General features: G+C 43.4%; 1 protein-coding gene across 2 annotated transcripts in view; it reads left to right on the top strand.

Moving 5' to 3' along the window:
* Positions 1 to 10330: 10330 nt before the first annotated feature.
* The window catches only part of AKT3 (AKT serine/threonine kinase 3), a 151500-nt gene continuing 150374 nt past the window's right edge, over positions 10331 to 11456 (top strand). Inside the window, exon 1 of one of the 2 annotated variants that reach the window (XM_088161335.1) lies at positions 10331 to 10349. The gene's annotated coding sequence lies outside the window, so the exon portion shown is untranslated. Of the gene's footprint in view, positions 10350 to 10544; positions 10662 to 11456 lie in introns of those variants that run through there. The other variant, XM_088161334.1, reaches the window with a different exon arrangement.

The following is an 11456-nucleotide window of genomic DNA, read 5'->3' as shown; positions in this document are numbered from 1 at the left end:
TGAGGAAATTCGCCATCTAACTAGCATCACAACTTAGACTTATCAATGTGCACTGGAAGTTTAATCAAAAGCAGAGATCTGAAATCCATTTTCAACTTATTCCCATGATTATCTGTAACCTTATAGGCAGGCTCAAGACTTATTATAATAATACTTAATTACAACCCTTCTGGAAAAGATGAACTTGCAAGGACAGGGACAGTGAAAAAATCTATATGAATTTTCACCTGTACCCTATGCAAAACGAAGCCCAGAACTTTTGTAGAATTTGGAAAGCTTTCTAGCTTTGTCACAACTGGAATGTAGGAAATAAGAAGCTGGTGGAGTTGCAGGCTCACTTGCTTAGAACTGATTTGCACAAATAAAGGGTACTGAGGAATAAATAAATGGAAAACAACACAAAAGATAACAACTGTATGAAGATATGACAGTGCTAAGTGTCATTATTCTTCTGATTTAAGATGAGCATAATATTCTAAAGCAGTACTATACAGTAAAAACCATGAGTTATTTAAACATTTCTGTAGGATTTTAAACGCTCTGATGAATCATTTCTAATTAGCTGTGATTAAAAAGTCACTGACAAATAGATAACCCCAATGAAATACATGGTACAGAGTGCTTTTACAGCTCACGTTATCTTTCTCTTGTGTGTGTTAAAAAGTAAAAAGACTTCACTATAACTACAATCTTGTACCACTTTTTCATAAGGACATATATTTGGAGTGCCTACTGATAGCCATCTATATTAGCTAGTAAAAGGAATTAAATGTTTCATGTTCATTTGAAATTTCAGCTTAAGGCCATGCCAAAAATGTTTTGGTTTTTTTACAGATCAAAAAGGGACAAAAGTGAAAAGACTTCCAGAAATAAATGCTATGTAATAGAAAAATATCAACCATATGTGCATTTCAGATTTGTAGATCAAGTTACAAGGTTGGCAATCAGATTTCGACTCCCTAAATATTCTCAGAGTTCTAAATTTAATCTTCTTCTGCTCTTCTCCCCCACCGCTTTCTTCCCAAACTGTTGTGCAGCATCTCTATGTGCAGTAAAGTGACCTGTCTTGTACAACTTGGAGAAGACTAGATTTTTTTGTGAGTAAAGTGACCCTTATTCCTTGGGTACTGTCCTGTACTAGTGTAAAGCAAAGGGTAGAAGCATAGGATCTTTTCTGGGCTTGATATATATTGAAGCAGTCTCAGCCTCTTGAAGTTTTCATTAAAATTTATGATAAGTCAAGCAGATATACAAGGACAATTCTTCTGATCATTTCCAGCATGGTAACTAAGTGAATTCCTGAACTTTGTTTATGCCCATCTGCCTTTCTACCTGTCCTTTCTCTTCCACTAACTTTTTGTCTATATACCCTCTTCCAAAAAGTTTCAAGGAGAGATGATGATCTCAGAGAGAGTAAATTAATAAAATTCTCATTAAAACTTGTCACTGAGTGAAAGATCTCTCTATTGTTAGGGTTTTCCATATGGCAGAGCCTAAAATATTAACTGGAGGAATCACTGTGGTCTTGGGCATATAAGGAGGACATAATCTATTCTTGAAGAGGTGAGATTTTAGGGATCTGCAAGGCAGCTGGTGTCAAGAAGTGTAATGATGTGGGAAATAGGGCAGAATTAATCTATAAAGATTCCCTCTTCTTCAGTTCCACTACTCATGGGACACCTTATTTTCTTATTTTTGTATTTTACTTGTCTATGCTTAACAGCCAACATTTGTCTCCAGGTCATGATACTGGGGTTCAAAGGCAAAACCCCAAACTGTTCACAAGCTTGGGTTTTATGACCAGAAAATCTTACTGTGATCATTAGTCTGGACTACCTAGTTAAGTTAGACCTCAGCATTTTCTTTAGCAGGTGAGCTGAACAAGAACATTTAATTGTGATCTAAAGTAGCAGAGAATAATTAAGCACTCATTGCTTAAATTATTCCAATTAAATACTATTGGAGAATTTAATATTCCTTACTTCTAAAGCTAGACTTACATTTTCAGTTTGTCAGCTCGGTTTTCATTCATCAGATCTTCCAAAAGGCATTCACCTTATATGTTGAATTACCAAATTACAGAGTAAAAATATTAATTCCTTCTTTCCTAAAGTGATCAGAGTCTTTCAATATAATCTTTTTAATATGAAATAAGGTTTCAACAACATGTCTATAATTCTTAAATTCTTTTAAATTTTCTTAGCAGTTTTTAAATACTGAGCTTTGTGTGGACATGGAATTCTGGTACTTGTTTGACTGATGTGGTAATAAACCACCAATCTAAAATTATTGAAATTAAAAATGCAATTTTACAAGCATTAATTCACCCTGAGCAACTTGTGTTACTTTCGTTTCAATTCATATGTCATGTAAACAAATATGTTGTATTCTCAGCAGCCTCAGTGAAAATTCCCTGTTAAGGATATATTAAAACCATTTCAAAATTCCTTGCAGTTATTCTGGATAAAAATGTTACTTTTTGAAAAGAGCTGAAAACTGATTTTATGAAGACGGCATACTGACAGCTTACTAAAAAGTTCAGCCTTGAATCATCTATAATAATAGCTTTTTCTTGGTTTACAAGATGGATAGATTATAGAATGAAGCAAGCTATGAATTCCTTACAATAGTAATAAGAATTCTTATCTGCTGCTCTGAAAGGAGAATTGCCAAGAGTTTTTAACATAACAAACAACCAATAATGTTTCTGACAGAAGGAAGAGTTACAGAGATAACATAAATATCTGAATTCTCACCAGTCAATCCAAACCCCTACCTGAAGGAAGGTATCATGAAAGACATACAAACTCACAGGTAACAGAACAGGATATGAAAATCAGGTGCAGAATTTCACAGCATCTCCTGAGTCGAAGCAAGACCATGGCAGGGGAGCTTCTTTTAAGCCATCATGAACTGTCTGGAGAGACCTTCTCTGAGTCTGCTCACAAGGTTTGAAGCACATCAGTACTGGCATTGGTTACCCTTTGCAAGCAACAGATGTGTCTTCAAAATTTATGCATTAACTTTAGTAAGTGGAGACTTTTTTCCTGGTGCTGATGTTTTTCTTCCTATTTCCTACTTTGTAAAACATTATTTCATCCTAATATTTTTCCTTGATTATTTTTTCCATTTCTGTGCTATAAATTCTATAACTTCTATTGAGAGGAGTCCTTCTGTTGTCAAATTGGCATCAGTTTGTAAAGCTGCTATAAAAATGAAATCTAAAATAAAGAAATTATTTTCCCACTGTTTAAATTTAATAGAAGTAAGCTACTCTACAACGCTGCATTTTAATAAATTTAATGAGAATTCATCATTTTCATGTTAAACTGAAATAAATTACTACATGAAATTCTGACTGTTTAGAATAACAATGACTATAAAAACAACAAAGGAGATATTACAGTTTTTTACATTTTGCATGATAATGGGCTTAAAACAATTCAGGGGAAGAGGACAATTTTGCTACAAAAAAATAAACCCTTCCATGATTGTGCGTATGCCATTCTCACAGGAGGCAAGGACATAATCTTGACCCAAGAATGTCAACAGGAAGTCAGAGGATTAATTAACTAGGAAAACAAAAGCAAGTTCTTATAAGAAGAAAATTTCAGAGACAGAAGTGTTAAGGATAGTACTTAGGACATTTCGATAATTAACATCTTTTCAAGAAAATACACAACATTCTTGTTACAGAAATCAGAATATTAACCACCATTTTGTAACATTTACCTAAAGTTTATTTTAAGAGAAGCTTTGTTTTTAACAATCATCTTAAATCCTAGTAAACTGAAGAATTAATTAGCAAGCACAGAGGATCAGCAAACTAATGCTTTAGTCTGTTAAACCATCTGCTCAGGAGCACCCTGTTCAAATCTTGGCATTAGGAGAGGATGGATGAATACTTTTGTCTCCTGCACTTAGTCACAACTTGCCATTCTTTGCTTATGCACATTTTTTTCCCTGCAGCTCATGGTAAATAAAGTTATAAAGAGGTCAGTAATTGATCAGATTTCTGTTACCATGAAGTTTTGCATAACAGATTGCTGACAAATTTGGCAGAAAAACCTTACTGTAGACATCCATCCCTCTTATTTCATACCAGATTCCTGTGTTCAATAGGTATGTATGAAGGGAAGATTCAGCATTATCTTTTGTTTTCTTTGCCTAATACAAAGCAGGCCTATATCCAATTAAACCAGGCAAAATAGTGTAAAGTAAGTGAAGTCTTCAAGGCAATCTGTCCTTCATTTCTGAAGACTATTAATGAATGCTACATTAATATTTTACTACCTCATTCTTTTTCATTATTAACAAGAACATACTTATCAGATCTGTAGAGGTCCTTGTTATTGCAACCCCAATCTGTCTTCATTTTCTAAACTTTTGTGCTAATTCTTTGATTATGTGTCACAGCTTTGTTTCCAGAAAGTGCAGGTACATTCTGACACATAATGGATCAAGGGTGGTGTTTGGGAATGAGGGTAGCCAACAGTCTAGTCTAATTGAATACTTTTTTGTTGACACTGAAACTATTTCCTTGTGCTTCAGCCACTCTCTTACAGATTGAAAAGATGGAGGGCTGTCAGCTACAAACAAGGTGATTGATATAGTAGGGAAGCCATCCAGCAAACCACACTGTGAAATCTGCATGGTAGCAAGGGGCAGAGAAAGATGCTCCAAGAGCACACTAAAAGAGGAAGGTGCTCTGTACCACCACTAATCAATTTGCCAAAGACAGAGCAATGTTCCAAATAAAGGCAAAGATCTGGACTAAACCTGGCAATAGATGGCTTCCTGTTCATCAACAGCCAGCTTTCTCTGCAGCTATTTCTTCCTAACTCTTCGGGCAGACGTGATGCTGTGATCCTCTCAGGATCACATGGGGAAGATGGTCCTAGTCTCAAAACCTCTGAAGAGGAGACATTTGTTTAAAATTCTGTTCCTCTCCCCATTAAGCTTTGTGCTCCTTGATTTTGCTCATGCATTACAGACTTGATCCTCCTAACTAGCTTCAATTGGCATTTTCTCATTGACTTCAATTAAGTGAGACCAGGACACAGATAAGGTTCTGTGTGAGAAATCACTGTATGGTAGTAATTGCAGAATTTTATTCAAAGACATATTTTATCTGTGTTGATGAAATTAAAATAGGATAGCAAATAGGGGAAAAAAAAGCTCAGGCGGAAGGGCTGGCATTTTAATTTTTCGGGTTGCTTCTGTAGTAGATTGACCTCCCTCAGATAAATCTGTGCACCATGGAAACTATTTTCTCACTGAGGAAAAATTTCCAAGTTCAGCTGAAGGCCTATGCATCAAGTTAAGCATATAGCTAAACTGTGCAACTGTGTAATCTTACTGCCCTCTTCCCATCCTTCTCTCCTGCTGTTTGTTATCCTTACAGTCTTATCTGGTTTCAAAGCAGGTTAAGGTCACTGGGGTAGGGCATGTGCCTTTCACACTGTTTGTAGACCTTCAGTGCATGGGAGTATGGGAAAGAAGGGAAAGGAAAACACTTTTTTTAAATCTTCAGGGGATAAATAATAAAGCAATAATAACATACTGTAAAACAAATGCAATCAACGGATATTTACTCAGTCTTATATCCAGTCTCTATTGTGTTCAGCATAATTATACTACTGCTCAGCCATATATAGATGGACAGAACGATTTCTCTATTGCTATCTTGCTTTACTGTGTATTCATAGATAGCCTGCAACCTACGGGTCTAAATGAACAATAATAGTATGAGTATACTATTAATAATTATAGTATATGTCTACATGAGTTCATAAGGGCTTAATTTTTGTAAGCACTGATGAACTGGACCATCTGAGCAAAGGAGAACTTACTTTATCCGGACAATTTCGTGTAGGAGCCAGACAGCAACAAAAGCCAGCCCAGCCATCCCCGGAGGGTGGAGCTGAAACAGTTTCATGGAACTGGTGACATGTGTAGCAAAACAGCCTGCAGACACAAAGTTTAGAGTCCAGGTTGAGTATTTTTTCTCAACTTTTTATATTAGAAATAGATAAATTGCTCTCTAATTTTTAAATCTAAATATGTCACAGATGTCTGGGGACATGTAGTATTGCCCTCTGAGGCTTCTGCAGAAGCAGAAATACCTTAATTAATTAAATAAATAAATAAAGGCCAAGAGACTACAAACAAAGAAGCAAGAGATTAAAGTAATGAAGTTACCCAGAAGTGAATGCAACAGAAAGAGAAAATATAGGAACTGTAAAATTCAACTGACCACAAGTTCTGTTTCCTCCTAGCATCCAGCAGATTCCAATATCCTCTGACTACATTTTTCCTACACGCCTTATCTGAATTCTACAGCTTTACCACGAGTTCTTTCTTGTTCTGGGAAATCCAATTGCCACAGGATGACTCGAATGCAGATGGCAGTGGTTGAAGTCCTGAAGTGTCTGTGTGCACACAGCAGTACAGAGAATCCAGAGTCAGAGCTCAGCATAAGCTGAACAGGTTCACTCACCCCTTGTAGCAGCTGAACTTAAACTCACTAATAGAGGTGTTTCATGTTTTTAAAAGCTACACACATAAGTGAAAAATAAGCCACAACTCTAGCAGGCAACACCTTAACTCCACTATAAAAAAATGCATAACATTTTTTAAGCATCATTTTATGTAGAGCAAATTTCATTGCTCTCCTGTCAGTTTCCACTGACATTTGTGTGTGCTTTTCAAACAATAACAAGGCAGACGATAATACCAGAGATTGTCATCTGACCCATTGTCCTTTTTTTATTCTTCTTATTTTTCAATTTTTTAAAATGGAACTTCTACACTTAAAGTTGTTTTGTTTGTCTTGATTTGATTTTTTGTTTTGTTTTGTTTTGTTTTTCTTTATGCATTCTCACACGGAAGCAATCTTATTAGCTGACATGAGAAACAAGGAACGAAATTAAACTGAAGGCAATGTTACCCGTAGAGGCAGAGAGGACTGAGTCTGCAGGCAGAATCTTCTCTCCTATTTAACTATTTGTTTTCAGGATGTAAATCTCTGTAATCTTAGACCCTATCACTGTGGTAGTGATAATAGTTAACATGAACATGTTAAGTGAAACAAGAGATACAGGAATTAACAGGTATATATTGAGTTTATCTGCAGGTTTTCCCTTTGGTTTCTGTTGAAATAATGATTACAAGTGACCATATAAAAGTTCATCAGGCTTCTTGATGGTGCCAGACAGACGACAATGAATGGGTTTTATTTGTTTGGTTTCATGACTGTAATTGGAACATGTAACGTCAGAGGTTCCCATTTTTTCCTGAAATTACATGCAGCCCTATTCTCCTTCTCATGTGAACTGCAATACTTTCTTCATTAGCATATGCTGTTAATATGTTCATTAAATTCATGTCACATTGTAATTAATCTGAAAATTATGTCATTTCTACAGAACCTACAACCTCATTATGTTCACAGTATGTACATCACAGGCATTTTATTTCTGAAAGAGGTATACCTCTGTTTGGTTATTAATCAAGGGGTCATTTCTGCCCAATTTACAGTGATTAACTCTTTACAAGAAATCATTTTGAAGCCTTGAAGTACGATACTAAGGAATAAAATAATTATACGTTCTATAGAGAGAAAAAAAATCATTGCATAGCAGCACTCATTTATGTAGTACATTTAATAATCCATATAAAAAGTATCAATTTAGATTCAGCACATTGAAGTCAATATATAAGGCTGAGCAGGATCAAAAACTTAGGAGTAGCTAAAAACTATGAATTTCAAAAGAGAGCACCGATATTTGATTTATAAGGAGGAAGATGATAGTGAATCTGATTTTGAAGTCATACTGAATAAAAAAAAATTTGCCTATGAATGGTTGTCTACGCCATATAGATAGAACAAAATTTTACTAATTAGGTGTTACTGAAAAATACATTTTTAAGCTCCAGATCAACATGACAGATTTCAGCCCACTGTTACATTTTCAGCAATTAGTAGCAAAACAAAAGTGTAGAAGACTATCTCTCCTTGTAGGTAAATGTTATCTAATATGTTTTTTCTTTCTTAGCATGCTGCAAGAGGGCTTTTCTTTTAAGAAGTATACACATGTGCTTTTAGGTTTGATTTTTCCAAGGTGATTTACATCAAGTATCTATTTATAGAGGTAAGCAAACTTACTGTCATCATAAGGGAAGTGTTTGGAGACAACAACTAGGGTGACCCACCATGCACACACACACTTTATTAATAAGAAATTTGCACTTTGAGTGGCAGGGATTAGCATAGAGCAGGAATGACCTGAGTGATATCAAATACCGGGACTTTCTGTGGGCCCGGATTTCACACTCAGTGTTTGGCACCTGAACAGTTGATTGGCAGTCTATCAGCTGCTGCCCATGCAGATTTCGTGCTGCCTTAGGTTCTGAGCCCATCGGAGGAACTGCAGCAAACAGAAGGCACGTTCCAAGAACTACACCTTCAGTTTTTCAGGAGCAGCGTAGTAGCAACGGTCAAAGGAGACATTAGTGAATAAACATATTTTAATAATTGATACTATGGTTCTCTGTGAATATTGATGGTTAATAAGATGCTCACTTTACTAAAGTGTTTCTGAGAAAGAGGGAGACCGAATGGTAAATTCTGGGAAAGGAAGTAACGCTTGGCGAGGTCCTTTTAAAACTATTTTTCAAAAATATGCATTAATCAAATAAAGCACAAATTTTGTTTTTCTTCAGAGTTAGGGGGACAGAGAGCTTAGGTTGTAGCCTGCTAGCGAGAACAGTGTGGCAAACAAACTTCATAGTTCTAAGAGGGAACTCAGCATATTTATGAATGGGATTATTGGTGTGGTTGCTTGCCGCAGCAGGGAAAGGATTCAGTGCCCCCGGAGGCAAGTTTCCAGTCCTGTGCCAACTCATATGATTATTTAGATTCTCAAAAAATCTCTCTGAAGCCCTGTAGTGGAAGAGAGAATAGGAAGTCTGATTTTTCAGAGTGGTAGATGATGGGATATGAGAGGAAGGAAACCTTAGAAATTAAAGGTGAAGTTCATGCTAAAGAAACATTTTTCAGTGATCTTTTTTTTTAAATGCAATTTTGATGAACGTGCATTTTTACAAAAAAATGCACTGATGAAACAGAGCAAATAGTTTCATTTCAAGCAACCCAAAATATCTATTTCTCCTCCTCAGAAACAGGTTCTGACACAGGTCAGTGTGAACTGCGTGTATAAATAGATGCATTTCTACCGAAAATGAATTTGTGAGTATTACTGAAACCATAAACGAGAGAAGACATCTTTACGTGCACGAAGCTCCAGTAACAGGCATACACAGAGCCACTTGGCCGTGGAACAAAGCGTCGAGGGCAGGGTACCGATGGGGCTCAGGCACAGCAGAGGGCTGCAGGAGCCGGCTCGGCGCTGGCTGCGGCAGGGAGCAGCAGGCCGGGCATCCCGGCCTGCGCAGCCCAGGGGCAGCGCTGCCGAGCCGGGAGAGCGCCGTGCCCAGCACCCTGCAGCCCGGCTGCTCTGCTGACACCAGCTCCGCTCCCGCAGAGCTTGTGACAACGGGAACGGAGGCTCGGCAGCGCTGGTGTACGCTTTCTCTAGGTGTTTATTTACCCGTCGGGGTAAGGCGAAGCCTGCAGACAATTTAGCAACACTGAGGCTGGCGCATCCACTAAACACTTCAGCAAGGGATGAATTACGGCTTCCTGCGGCGTAACTGGTAGTTCTATTCCTGGAGGAGTTCGCAGAGCCAAGTGTACCGCTCCGGGTACCAGGGCAAGCTCGGGGCGGGGGGCTGTGTAACTGCAGAGTGCGAGAACAAAGGGAACTAACCCCGGGACGGGGCTGGCGAGGGGCCGCGATGCCGAAAGGAAAGACCCAGGCGCGGTGCGGCGCAGCGCCGGCGAACGCCGCTGCCTGCATCCATCCATCCGTGCATCCATCCTCCCGCTCCCACCCGCGGCCCGGCGGCGGGACGGGACACGCCGCTCCGCTCGGCTCCCGCCCCTGCCTGCCAGCCGGGCGGGCGGACGGGCTGCCTCGCCTCCGCCGTCCTCCCTCCTCCCTCCGCCGCTCCCTCCTCCTCCTCCTCCCTCCCTCCCTGCCGCCCGCCCCCCCCACCCTCACCTCAGCCGCCCCCCTCTGTCTGGCTCCCCCCGCGCTGTCTGGCGGCCCCCCCGTCCCCGCCGCGCTTCTCGCGAGAGCCGGGGATGCCGCCGCCGCCGCCGCCACCGCCGCGGAGGGGGAGACACTCGGGGGGAGCCGGTGACGTCGGGAGTTTTCCTGAAAGTCAATAACGAGCCCGGCGGAGGCGGCGGGAGGAGCCGAGAGCGGGGCCCGGGCGGCTCCGGGGTGAGTGCGCCGGGGGGGAGCCGCCGCCGCCGCCGCCCTCCTGACCCCGCGCATCGATGTTGCGGCCGCGCTGCCCGCCCGGGCGCCTCCCTGCGTAGCGGGGCGCGCAGCTCCATGTAGCCGCCGCCGCCAGCGCCCTGGGGCCGGAGCCGCCTCCTCCCGCCCCCGCGGAGACACCGGCCGCCAGGGACCGCCGAGCCCGGCGGGGGGACAGGGGAGGAGGCAGCGGCGCCCTCCCTCCCCTTCTCCCCCCCGAAGCCGCCGCCGCCCTCGGGCTCCGCAGCAGCGCCCGCGGCGCCGCCGCCTCTGCAGGTACGGGGCGGGAGGGGCCGGGCGGCGGCGGGGGCGCTCGGGCGGCGGCGGGGGCGCTCGGGGAGGGGATGCGGGGCGGCGGCGCGGCGGGGCCGGGGCGGCAGGGAGCGCGGGGCGGGGGCGCCCGTGGCCTAGCGCCGGCGGCAGGGCGGGAGGGAGGCGGAGGGGCGGGGGTCGCCCCGCCGGGGTGCGGGGCCGGGATGGGGAAGGGCGGGGCGGGGGCGTTTCGGCGGGGAGAGTTATGTAACGGGGGAGTGGGGGGGGCGGCAGGGGCAGGGTAGGGCGTGCGCCCCGGGGGCGCTGGATGCGCGGGGCCGGCGGTTCCCACGCGGCGGCGGCCCCTCCCCGCCTCCCCTCCCCGCGCCCGTGCGGCGGGCGCCGGTGCCGGGAGTAGCGCGGGATTTTATCCGCTGGGAACTTCTGTGCGTGTGCGCGAGCGTGGCCGTGTGTGTGCGTGTGTGTGCCCGCGCAGCCCCTGCGCTAAGAATAGCTCCGCGCCCCGCGGGCCGCCGGCGGCAGCGCCTCGCACAAGGGAGGAGGATGATGCTGCTGCCGCCGCCGGCTCTGGCTGCAAGTAAACAAACCGGCCCCCCCGCTCGCCCCCGCCCGCCCGCCCCGGCCATCATGGAGGCCGCGGCCCACATGCAAAAGTTGATGCGCAGCCGGCTGCCCCGGGTGACCGGCGGCTGCCCCGGGCCGGGCCGGGCCGGGCCTGCGGCGGGATGTGAGCGGGCGGGGTCCCGGCAGGTGCAGCCGCGGGGCGGGATCCCCCGTGCCCGATCCCCCGTGCCCGGC

This window comes from Sturnus vulgaris, chromosome 3 (genome assembly GCF_052056855.1).
Source record: "Sturnus vulgaris isolate bStuVul1 chromosome 3, bStuVul1.hap1, whole genome shotgun sequence".
In the NCBI taxonomy this organism is placed as follows: Eukaryota; Metazoa; Chordata; class Aves; order Passeriformes; family Sturnidae; genus Sturnus; species Sturnus vulgaris.
This window is presented reverse-complemented; position numbering and strand designations above follow the sequence as displayed.